General features: G+C 40.8%; 1 pseudogene; it reads right to left on the reverse strand.

Annotated features, from left to right (window-relative positions):
• Positions 1-12,015, reverse strand: part of LOC147990619 (putative helicase MAGATAMA 3) — a 118,287-nt pseudogene that overhangs the window by 82,332 nt on the left and 23,940 nt on the right.

Raw genomic sequence — 12,015 nt, forward strand, 5'->3', positions numbered from 1 at the left:
GTTCACGACTGTTGTCTCTCTCTAGTTAGTCGCTTCCTAGTCTCTTTCTAGCCTTCACTTGTACTAAGCGATCATACTGCTTGTGCATCCAACTCCCTAAACCCCAAAAGTTATTCCATATGAGTCCACCATACCTTCCTATATGCGGTATCTACCTGCCATTCCAAGTAAATTTGCATGTGCCAATCTCCAAACCTTCAAATGAAATTCTGTTTTGTATGCTCGAATAGCTCATGTATCAACTAGGGTTGTCTGTATCTTCCATGCTAGGCGGGTTATTATCAAGAGTGGACTCCGCTCCTCACTCACGAGAAAATGACTGGTCACTGGGATGCCCAGTCCCATGCTCAAATCAAATCAAAATAATTGCAAACAAAACTGCCCCAGGATTGTTGTTAGTTGGAGGCACCCGTTGTTTTGGGCAAGCCATGGATTGATGCTTGTTGGTGGTGGGGAGTATAAAATTTACCATTCTGCTTGGGAACCGCCTATAATGTGTGTAGCATGGAAGATATCGAGATCTCTCGGTTGTTATGTTGACAATGAAAGTATACCGCTCAAAATATTATTCATCTCTATTTCAAAATCGAGCTCTGGCACCTCTACAAATCCCTGCTTCCCTCTGCGAAGGGCCTATCTATTTACTTTTATGTTGAGTCATCATCCTCTTATTAAAAAGCACCAGTTGGAGAGCACCGCTGTCATTTGCATGTATTATTATTAGTTTACATTGAGTATGATTGTGACTGGATCTCTTTTACCATGAATTACAATTTCCAGTCAGCCCTTAACCTTCAGGGGTGCTCTGCATTTATGTTTTGCGGTCTCAAAAAGGGCTAGCGAGATACCATCTTGTTATGTCATATTATGATTGTTTTGAGAAAGTGTTGTCATCTCAGATTTACTATTATTGCTCGCTAGTTAATTATGTCATTGATATGAGTAAACATGAGACCCAAATGTTATTGTGAATATGGTTAGTTCATAATCTTTGCTGAAAACTTGAATGTTGGCTTTACATATTTACAACAACCAGAGCAAACAGAGTTTGTGAAAGTTTTTCTTTATCACTTTCAGTTTATCAACTGAATTGCTTGAGGACAAGCAAAGGTTTAAGCTTGGGGGAGTTGATACGTCTCCAACGTATCTACTTTTCCAAACACTTTTGCCCTTGTTTTGGACTCTAATTTGCATGATTTGAATTGAACTAACCCGGACTGATGAAGTTTTCAACAGAATTGCCATGGTGTTATTTTTGTGCAGAAATAAAATTTCTCGGAATGACCTGAAAATCAACGGAGAATATTTTTGGAATATATAAAAAATACTGGTGAAAGAATGAAAGCCAGGGGGCCACACCCTGCCCACGAGGGTGGGGGGCGCGCCTACCCCCTGGGCACGCCCCCTGCCTCGTGGGCCCCCTGGTGCTCCACCGACCTCAACTCCAATTCTATATATTCACGTCCGGTGAGAAAAAAATCAGAGAGAAGGATTCATCGCATTTTATGATACAGAGCCGCCGCCAAGCCCTAATCTCTCTCGGGATGGCTGATCTGGATTCCGTTCGGGGCTTCGGAGAGGGGAATCCGTCGCCATCGTCATCATCAACCTTCCTCCATCACCAATTTCATGATGCTCGCCGCTGTGCGTGAGTAATTCCATCGTAGGCTTGCTGCACCGTGATGGGTTCGATGAGATTTATCATGTAATCGAGTTAGTTTTGTTAGGGTTTGATCCCTAGTATCCATTATGTTCTAAGATTGATGTTGCTATGACTTTGTTATGCTTAATGCTTGTCACTAGGGCCCGAGTGCCATGATTTCAGATCTGAACCTATTATGTTTTCATGAATATATGTGAGTTCTTGATCCTATCTTGCAAGTCTATAGTCACCTATTATGTGTTATGATCCGTTAACCGCGAAGTGACAATAATCGGGATACTTACCGGTGATGACCGTAGTTTGAGGAGTTCATGTATTCACTAAGTGTTAATGCTTTGGTCCGGTACTCTATTAAAAGGAGGCCTTAATATCCCTTAGTTTCCAATAGGACCCCGCTGCCATGGGAGAGTAGGACAAAAGATGTCATGCAAGTTCTTTTCCATAAGCATGTATGACTATATTCGGAATACATGCCTACATTGCATTGATGAACTGAAGCTAGTTCTGTGTCACCCTATGTTATAACCATTGCATGAGGAATCGCATCCGACATAATTATCCATCACTGATCCATTGCCTACGATCTTTTCACATATTGATCTTTGCTTAGTTACTTTTCCGTTGCCACTGTTACAATCACTACAAAACCAATACTGTTACTTTTGCCACTTTTACCGTTACTTCCATACTACTTTGCTACTAAATACTTTGCTGCAGATATTAAGTTTTCCAGTTGTGGTTGAATTGACAACTCAGCTGCTAATACTTGAGAATATTCTTTGGCTCCCCTTGTGTCGAATCAATAAATTTGGGTTGAATACTCTACCCTCGAAAACTTTTGTGATCCCCTATACTTGTTGGTTATCACTCGACAAACGGCACAAAGGGCTGCCGCCTTGCTTGAACAACCTCGTTGGTTTCCACTCCAGCCACGACTCTGCGATGCATCAACCGTTACGACTGTGGGGGGTGTCCGTTGGCTTGCCTTCGGATTCTTCTCCACTGTCACCGTCTGCATCGCTATCATTGTTACTGCGGGGGGATGTTGAGTATGATGTTTATTAGGAAAGACGAGATAGACTATGATTTGTTCTGGTTTCTCTTGTACTCCAAGTAGATCGTTGTACTCCTATATATATATGCCCACGAGGCTCAAGAAATACAACAAACAATTCCACCAAACCTCTCTCTCCCTTTTAACAGGGATGCTATCCAAGTCCATGAAACATTTTCTGGCCTCTGCATCTGCTACCAGCGCCGCCCAGTCCTCTGACTGCATGAGAGCATTGGCATTACCAACAACCTAGAAAATGACGAATAACTATTAGTACTATAGCATTTGTTCATAGCATGTTTTGAAGTAGCAGTACAGTGGTCTTGATTCATTTTTTGAAAGAGGACAGAGAGACGTACCCATAGAGCTCTCCTAGCTCGAGTTAGAGCAACATTCATGTGCCGTATATCTGCAACAAAACCCACGCCATGGTTTGAAGCACACACGCATGACATGATAATCACATCACGCTCCTGGCCTTGAAAAACATCTACTGTGTTTATGTAGATATCTTTCCCTTCCTCAGTATTCATGACCTCCTCAAATTCCTGCTGAAGACACTTCAACTGCAACTTATATGGAGTGATCATTGAAGGAAATATGCCCTAGAGGCAATAATAAAGTTGTTATTTATATTTCCTTATATCATGATAAATGTTTATTATTCATGCTAGAATTGTATTAACCAGAAACTTAGTACATGTGTGAATACATAGACAAACAGAATGTCACTAGTATGCCTCTACTTGACTAGCTCGTTGAATCAATGATGGTTATGTTTCCTAACCATACACATGAGTTGTCATTTGATTAACGAGATCACATCATTAGAGAATGGTGTGATTGACTTGACCCAACCGTTAGCTTAGCATGATGATCGTTTAGTTTGTTGCTATTGCTTTCTCCATAACTTATACATATTCCTATGACTATATATGAGATCATGCAACTCCCGAATGCCGGAGGAACACTTTGTGTGCTACCAAACGTCACAATGTAACTGGGTGATTACAAAGGTGCTCTACAGGTGTCTTTGATGGTGTTTGTTGAGTTGGCATAGATCGAGATAAGGATTTGTCACTCCGATTGTCGGACAGGTATCTCTGGGCCCTCTCGGTAATGCACATCACTATAAGCCTTGCAAGCAATGTGACTAATGAGTTAGTTGCGGGATGTTGCATTACGAAACGAGTAAACAGACTTGCCGGTAACGAGATTGAACTAGGTATTGAGATACCTACGATCGAATCTCGGGGCAAGTAACATACAGATGACAAAGGGAACAACATATGTTGTTATGCGGTTTGACCGATAAAGATCTTCGTAGAATATGTAGGAGCCAATATGAGCATCCAGGTTCCACTATTGGTTATTGACCGGAGATGTGCCTCGGTCATGTCTACATAGTTCTCGAACCCGTAGGGTTCGCACACTTAACGTTCTGTGACGATTTGTATTATGAGTTATGTGATTTGATGACCAAAGTTTGTTCGGAGTCCCGGATGAGATCGGGGACATGACGAGGAGTCTCAAAATGGTCGAGATGTAAAGATCGATATATTGGAAGGCTATATTCGGACATCGGAAAGGTTCCGAGTGATTCGGGTATTTTTTTTTGGAGTACTGGAGAGTTACGGGAATTCGTATTGGGCCTTAATGGGCCATACAGGAAAGGAGAGAAAGGCCTCAAGGGTGGCCGCGCCCCTTCCCCATGGACTGGTCCGAATTGGACTAGGGAAAGGGGGCGCCCCCTTCCTTCCTTCTCCTTCTCCCTTCCCTTTTTCCTATTCCATCTAGGAGGTGGAATCCTACTAGGACTAGGGAGTCCTAGTAGGACTCCACACTTTGGGCACGCCCTATGAGGGCCGGCCTCCTCGTCCCTCCATCCTTTATATACGTGGCCAGGGGCACCCCATAGACACACAAGTTGATCATTGATTTCTTATCCATGTGCGGTGCCCTCCTCCACCATAATCCACCTTGGTCATATCATAGCGATGCTTAGGCGAAGCCCTGTTCCGGTAGCATCATCATCGCCGTCATCATTTCATTGTGCTGACGAAGCTCTCCCTTGACACTCTGCTGGATCATGAGTTCGTGGGACGTCACCGAGCCGAACGTGTGCAGATCACAGAGGTGTCGTACTTTCGATACTAGGATCGGTCGATCGTGAAGATGTACGACCACACGATAACCCACAAGTATAGGGGATCGCAATAGTTTTCGATAAGTAAGAGTGTCGAACGCAACGAGGAGCTAAAGGTAGAACAAATATTCCCTCAAGCTCTATCGACCACCGATACAACTCTACGCACGCTTGACGTTCGCTTTACCTAGAACAAGTATGAATCTAGAAGTACTTTGTAGGTGTTGTTGGATGGGTTTGCAAGATAATAAAGAGCAAGTAAATAAAAGCTAGGGGCTGTTTAGATTAAGAAACAATAAAGTAAATATAGAGAGTGTGGAAAAGTGGTGGTAGGAGTTGCGAAATTGCCCCTAAACAATTGACTACTTTACTAGACCGATGGCAAGTATTATGTGGGAGAGGCCACTTCTAGCATGTCATCCCTGACTTGGAATTCTATGCACTCATGATTGGAACTATTAGAAAGCATCCGCAACTACTAATGTTCATAAAGGTAAAACCCAACCATAGCATTAAGATATATTGGTCCCCTTCAATCCCGTATGCATCAATTTCTATGCTAGGTTGAAGCTTCTGTCACTCTTGCCCTCTAATACATAGTCCTATCAACATACAACTAACCCTAGGGTGTGATCCATGCGTGCAATCATATGACGGGCACCAAATGATAGCAACATAACCACAAGCAAATTAAATCAATCATAACAATTCATCAACCACCGATAGGACAACGAAAATCTATTCAGACATCATAGGATGGCAACACATCATTGGATAATAATATGAAGCATAAAGCACCATGTTCAAGTAGAGGGTATAGCAGGTTGAGGGAGAGTGGACCACTGTAGATAGAGGGGGGAAGGTGATGGAGATGTTGGTGAAGATGGCGGAGGTGTTGGTGTAGATCGCGGTGACGATGATGATGGCCACGGCAGCGCTCCGGCGCCACCGGAAGAGAAGGGGAGAGGGGGCCCCTTCGTATTCTTCTTCCTTGACCTCTTCCCTAGATGGGAGAAGGGTATCCCCTCTGGTCCTTGGCCTCCATGGTATGGGAGGGGCGAGAGCCCCTCCGAGATTGGATGTGTCTCTCTGTCTCTCTCTGTTTTTGCATTCTCAGATTCTTCCCTTTCACCGTTTCTTATATTCCCGGAGATCCGTAACTCCGATTGGGCTGAAATTTTAACACGATCTCTATCCGGATATTAGCTTTCTTGCGGAGAAAGAAGGGCATCAACCGCCTTACGGGTGGCCCACGAGGGTCAGGGGCGCGTCCAGGGGGCAGGCACGCCCCCCTGCCTCGTGGCCACCTCGGGCACCGTCTCGCGTGGATTTTTGTTCCCAAAAATCATATATATTCCAAAAAAATCTCCGTCTGTTTTTATCCTGTGTGGACTCCGTTTGATATGGATATTCTGCGAAACAAAACACATGCAACAAACAGGAACTCGCACTGGGCACTGGATCAATATGTTAGTCCCAAAAATAGTATAAAAAGTTGCCAAAAGTATATGAAAGTTGAATAATATTGGCATGGAACAATCAAAAATTATAGATACGACGGAGACGTATCAGCTTCCCCAAGCTTAATTCCTGCTCATCCTTGAGTAGTTAAATGATAAAAAATATAATTTTTGATGTGGAATGCCACCTAGCCTAATCTTGATCATGTAATCTAATCATGGCATGAATATTAAGACACAAGTGATTCAAAGCAATAGTCTATCATTTGACATAAAAACAATAATACTTCAAGCCTACTAATAAAGCAATCATGTCTTTTCAAAATAACAAGGACAAAGAAAGTTATCCCTACAAAATCATATAGTCTGGCTATGCTCCATCTTCACCACACAAAATACTCACATCATGCACAACCCCGATGACAAGCCAACCAATTGTTTCATACTTTTGACATTCTCAAACCTTTTCAACTTTCACGCAATACATGAGCATGAGCCATGGACATAGCACTATAGGTGGAATAGAATGGTGGTTGTGGAGAAGACAAAAAGGAGAAGATAGTCTCACATAAACTAGGCATATCAACGGGCTATGGAGATGCCCATCAATAGATATCAATGTGAGTGAGTAGGGATTGCCATGCAACGGATGCACTAGAGCTATAAGTATATGAAAGCTCAAACTGAAACTAAGTGGGTGTGCATCAAACTTGTTTGCTCATGAAGACCTAGGGCATTTGAGGAAGCCCATCATTGGAATATACAAGCCAAGTTCTATAATGAAAATTCCCACTAGTATATGAAAGTGATAACTCAAGAGACTCTCTATATGAAGAACATGGTGCTACTTTGAAGCACAAGTGTGGTAAAAGGATAGTAACATTGCCCCTTCTCTCTTTTTCTCTCATTTTTTTCTTCTTTTTTTGTAGTATTCTTTGGCCTCTCTCTCTTTTTTGGGGGGGGCTTCTTTGGCCACATTTATTTTTATAACCTCACATGGGACAATGTTCTAATAATGATGATCATCACAATTTTATTTACTTACAACTCAATTTTACAACTCGATATCTAGAACAAAGATATGACTCTACATGAATGCCTCCGGCGGTGTACCGGGATGTGCAATGATCTAGCGTAGCAATGACATCAAAAAATGGACAAGCCATGAACACATCATGCTAGCTATCTTACGATCATGCAAAGCAATATGACAATGAATGCTCAAGTCATGTATATGATGATGATGAGAGTTGCATGGCAATATATCTCGGAATGGCTATAGAAATGCCATGATAAGTAGGTACGGTGGCTGTTTTGAGGAAGATATATGGTGGGCTTAAGGTACCGGCAAAAGTTGCGCGATACTAGAGAGGCTAGCAATGGTGGAAGGGTGAGAGTGCGTATAATCCATGGACTCAACATTAGTCATAAAGAACACATATACTTATTGCAATAATCTATTAGTCATCGAAACAAAGTACTACGCGCATGCTCCTAGGGGGATAGATTGGTAGGAAAATACCATCGCTCGTCCCCGACCGCCACTCATAAGGAAGACAATCAATAAATACCTCATGCTCCAACTTTGTTACATAACGGTTCACCATACGTGCATGCTACGGGAATCACAAACCTCAACACAAGTATTTCTACAATTGACAACCACCAACTAGCGTGACTCTAATATCACCATCTTTATATCGCAAAACTATTGCAAGGAATCAAACATATCATATTCAGTGATCTACAAGTTTTATGTAGGATTTTATGACTAACCATGTGAATGACCAATTCCTGTCATCTTTCTAAATAGATATAAGTGAAGTAAGAGAGTTTAATTCTTTCTACAAAAGAGATGCCCATGCTCCAACAAATATAAGTGAAGAAAAAGAGCATTCTACAAATGGCAGTTGTCTATGTAAAGAGAAATAGGCAATCCAAACTTCAAATGATATAAGTGAAGCACATGAAGCATTATCTAAAGCCATACTCAAAAGATATAAGTGAAGTGCATAGAGAATTCTATAAATCAACCAAGGACTAACTCATACAAGCATGATGCATAAAAGAAAAATGAAAACTAATTGCAAAGGATGCTCCAAGATTGCACATATCGCGTGAACGAAACGAATCCGAAAACATACCGATACTTGTTGAAGAAAGAGGGGATGCCTTCAGGGGCATCCCCAAGCTTAGACGCTTGAGTCTCCTTGAATATTTACTTGGGGTGCCTCGGGTATGCCCAAGCTTGAGCTCTTGCTTCTCTTCCTTCTCCTCACATCGAGACCTTCTCGATCATCGAACACTTCATCCACACAAAACTTCAACAGAAAACTCGGTAAGATCCATTAGTATAATAAAGCAAATCACTACTCTAAGTACTGTTGCAAACCAATTCATATTTCATTCTTGCATTGTGTCTACTGTAGTATAACTTTTTCATGGCTTAATCCACTAATATAAATTGATAGTTTCATCAAAACAAGCAAACTATGCATCAAAAACAGAATCTGTCTAAAACAGAACAGTCTGTAATAATCTGAACATTCGCCATACTAATGATAGTTTAAAAATTCTACCAAAATTAGGAAAAATAAAAAATTTGTATAGGAAAACAGCGCAAAAAGAATCAGAACCATTTGGCGTTCCAGCTAAAAATTTAAAATCGCACACTACAGCCAAAGCTCTATCCTGCACCATACAAACCATCAAGCAAATGTAAACATCCTAAAGGCAAACCTTGGCACATTATTTTTATAATACAATGGAATTGTACAAGGGGATAATTATTTTTGTTGAAAAGTTTCTGTAATCAAGATTCACAAAGTTGCCGTGAGCATGAACAAAGTTCAAGGATCTCTCCCACTTCAACAATGCTTGTCTTTCTCACTTTCACTTTCCTTTTTGAAGAAGTTTTGGGTTCCCCTCTTTATTTTTGTTGTTTTTTAACTATATGAAAGCACTCAAAAGAAATAAATGACTCTCTAAAACTTCTGGGTTGTCTCCCTGGCAGCGCTTTCTTTAAATCCATTAAGCTAGGCATATAGTGCTCAAGTAATGGATCCACCCAGATCCCAAGGTATATCAAAGCCAATTTTAATCAACAATGATTTGTAATTTAGTAGTGAGCACAAAGTAAAATATATCATGCAACAACGAAGTCTAACTCTCTTCCTATGCATCGGCATATCATAAAAGAACAATTCATGCACACACAGTAAAGGCCAATGCATAGTATAAACAGTTTCTTGCAATTTTATCATATTGGAAACATAGAGAGGTGGAGATATGGTTCCTCTCTCATAATAATTGCAAGTAGGAGCAGCAAGCACATACATATTATATTTATCAAAATCATCATGTGCAACGGTAAAAGGTAACCCATCAATATAATCCTTAATAAGAGCAAACTTCTCTGATATAGTGTAGTTTGGAGAATTCAAAAAGATAATAGGACTATCATGTGTGGGTGCAATAGCAACAATTTCATTTTTAACATAAGGAACTATAGCAAGTTCATCTCCATAAGCATAATTCATATTGGCATCTTGGCCACAATCATAGCAAGCATCATCAAAAAGGTATATTTCAAAAGAATCAACGGGATCATAACAATCATCATAGCAATCATCTCTGGTAAGCATGAAGGGAAATTAAACAATGTATGAGTTGGAGGGTTACTCTCATTAGAAGGTGGGCACGGGTAGCTAATCCGCTCTTCCTCCTTTTGTTCTTCGCTCTCCTCCTCATCTTTTTCATCCAGTGAGCTCACAGTTTCATTAATTTCTTCTTCCATAGACTCCTGCAAAATATTAGTCTCTTCTTGGACAGCGGAGACTTTCTCAATAAGCGCATTAATATAGGAATTATATTCATAATTATCATAGCAATATTTTAAGATAGCTAAATTTTCAGGCCTATAAACATCATCATCATAAGCTTCATGCTTTTCAAACAAAGATTCAATTTTATAAGCACCCTTAAAAGCAACAAATTCTTCTATTTGTTCCATGTCATAGTAATCATATATACCATTAGCATAAGAAGCTAAGGTTTCATTATCATTAAATTTACATGAAAAGGGAAGGTGTGGAGCCTTTACCTTAGACCAACAAGTATAATCATATCTCAAGCATAGTTTCCTAGCATACCAATTCAATATATGAATTTGATCCCATAATAGTTTCCCTTTTCGTGTCAAGCGGTAATCCCTAAAGTATTCACGTTGATCCAACGTTACTCCCATTACATAATTGAATGGGGTTTTCTCAGGATTATTAAAGTAGTACATAATATTTTTCACATAACCAGCATCGAGGGTTTTAGGAGGTTCCCCATCTCCATGAGTATCAGGTACACCTAATGTTTTTGGTATTTCGTGTTCCATATCCATAACTAAAGATATAGAACAACTAAGAATGGCAAATAAAATTTACTTAGTGAGAAAGCAAACAAGCACACACGAGAATATTCACCCCACGCTATTGCTCCCCGGCAACGGCGCCAGAAAAAGGTCTTGATAACCCACAAGTATAAGGGATCACAACAGTTTTCGATAAGTAAGAGTGCCGAACCCAACGAGGAGCTAAAGGTAGAACAAATATTCCCTCAAGCTCTATCGACCACCGATACAACTCTACGCATGCTTGACGTTCGCTTTACCTAGAACAAGTATGAAACTAGAAGTACTTTGTAGGTGTTGTTGGATGGGTTTGCAAGATAATAAAGTGCAAGTAAATAAAAGGTAGGGGCTGTTTAGATTAAGAAACAATAAAGTAAATATAGCGAGTGTGGAAAAGTGGTGGTAGGAGTTGCGAAATTGCCCCTAAGCAATTGACTACTTTACTAGACTGATAGCAAGTATTATGTGGGAGAGGCCACTGCTAGCATGTCATCCCTTACTTGGAATTCTATGCACTTATGATTGGAACTATTAGCAAGCATCCGCAACTACTAATGTTCATTAAGGTAAAACCCAACCAAGCATCATCATCGCCGTCATCATTTCATTGTGCTGACGAAGCTCTCCCTTGACACTCTGCTGGATCATGAGTTCGTGGGACGTCACCGAGCCGAACGTGTGCAGATCACAGAGGTGTCGTACTTTCGATACTAGGATCGGTCGATCGTGAAGATGTACGACCACACGATAACCCACAAGTATAGGGGATCGCAATAGTTTTCAATAAGTAAGAGTGTCGAACGCAACGAGGAGCTAAAGGTAGAACAAATATTCCCTCAAGCTCTATCGACCACCGATACAACTCTACGCACGCTTGACGTTCGCTTTACCTAGAACAAGTATGAATCTAGAAGTACTTTGTAGGTGTTGTTGGATGGGTTTGCAAGATAATAAAGAGCAAGTAAATAAAAGCTAGGGGCTGTTTAGATTAAGAAACAATAAAGTAAATATAGAGAGTGTGGAAAAGTGGTGGTAGGAGTTGCGAAATTTCCCCTAAACAATTGACTACTTTACTAGACCGATGGCAAGTATTATGTGGGAGAGGCCACTGCTAGCATGTCATCCCTGACTTGGAATTCTATGCACTCATGATTGGAACTATTAGAAAGCATCCGCAACTACTAATGTTCATTAAGGTAAAACCCAACCAAGCATTAAGATATATTGGTCCCCTTCAATCCCGTATGCATCAATTTCTATGCTAGGTTGAAGCTTCTGTCACTCTTTCCC

This window comes from Triticum urartu, chromosome 1A (genome assembly GCF_056163025.1).
Source record: "Triticum urartu cultivar PI428250 chromosome 1A, HENAU_Tu73, whole genome shotgun sequence".
Classification (NCBI taxonomy): domain Eukaryota; kingdom Viridiplantae; phylum Streptophyta; class Magnoliopsida; order Poales; family Poaceae; genus Triticum; species Triticum urartu.